Source organism: Ananas comosus, linkage group 21, assembly GCF_001540865.1.
Source record: "Ananas comosus cultivar F153 linkage group 21, ASM154086v1, whole genome shotgun sequence".
Classification (NCBI taxonomy): Eukaryota; Viridiplantae; Streptophyta; class Magnoliopsida; order Poales; family Bromeliaceae; genus Ananas; species Ananas comosus.
This window is the reverse complement of record NC_033641.1, coordinates 9,405,687-9,406,906: the sequence shown is the minus strand read 5'-3', so window position 1 is coordinate 9,406,906 and position 1,220 is coordinate 9,405,687.

Sequence of the window (1,220 nt, the reverse complement as noted above, 5' to 3'; positions counted from 1 at the left end):
CATTGTCCAGCTCCTCATCCCATCTTATCTTGGATAATCGTTCGATATCGATAAGGCTATAGTATAGTCATTTAGCTGTTATGACCGACCGTTAATAGCTATAAGAACGAATTGCAACAATCATGTGGCTTTCATTGAACTAACGCGGAAACTCATATTTATAGCAGCGCTTGCCTGACTAGCTTCATACCTTGCTTCGCCATTAGCTAGGTGAGGGAAAGACGATTTCCAGAAGAAGGCAGGAAAAGACCATCTGCCGCTGCCTTCAGACTAGCAGCCTTCCTAGCCGCTTAAAGACTGGCAACCTTGCTTAAAGCAAGGACTAAAAGCAAGAAAGACAGCTAGCTAGCTGGGATCCTCCAGCACGAGTTTCTTATGCTATTGATGCAGCAGCTAATTCAGTCGAGTCTGTTGATTACGATAGCCAGAAAGCCAAGCGCCATAAACAGAGCTATTGTTCTTTCCACCTTGGCGAACCAAAAGCTAGAGCACAGGTAGAGCCAGTTGAAGCTAAAACAAGATATTGGGTATTTTTTCTTCCTTTGTTTGATTCACATCAATTTTTTTTTAGTGAACGTGTCACAGCTGATTACTCCTTTTTTTTTTTCATTTTAAGATTGGCATTCTATGTCCAATATCTCGATCTAAGTATGGAGGTCAGAATAAATACAATAATGATGAATGGAAAAAAGAGAAAATCCTTTAGCTAGATAAAGTAAGGGGCGGATGTAGCCAAGTGGATCAAGGCAGTGGATTGTGAATCCACCATGCGCGGGTTCAATTCCTTCGCCCATCACATTATTTCTAATTCAAAAATTCTATTTTCCATATTCCGCGACGAAGAAAAAACAATCACTATATTTTTTCCTTTTCCTATTCTTTCTTCAAGCGCAGGATAACCCCAGGGTTTGGGTTTTTTTCTACCAATTGGGCTCTCCCTTCACCGCCCCCATGGGATGGTCTACAGGGTTAATAACTACCCTCTTACTACAGGACGCTTACCTAGCCAACACGACGATCCGGCTCTACCCAAACTTTTTTGGTTCACCCAACATTACCACTTGTCCGACTGTTGCTAAGCAGTTTTTGGATATCAAAGGGACCTTCCCAGATGGTAATAACATGTGGCCGTTTACCTCTTTTTGCAATCAGTTTCGCTACAGCACCTGCTGCTCTAGCTAATTGTCCACCCTTTCCACGTGTGATTTCTATGTTATGTA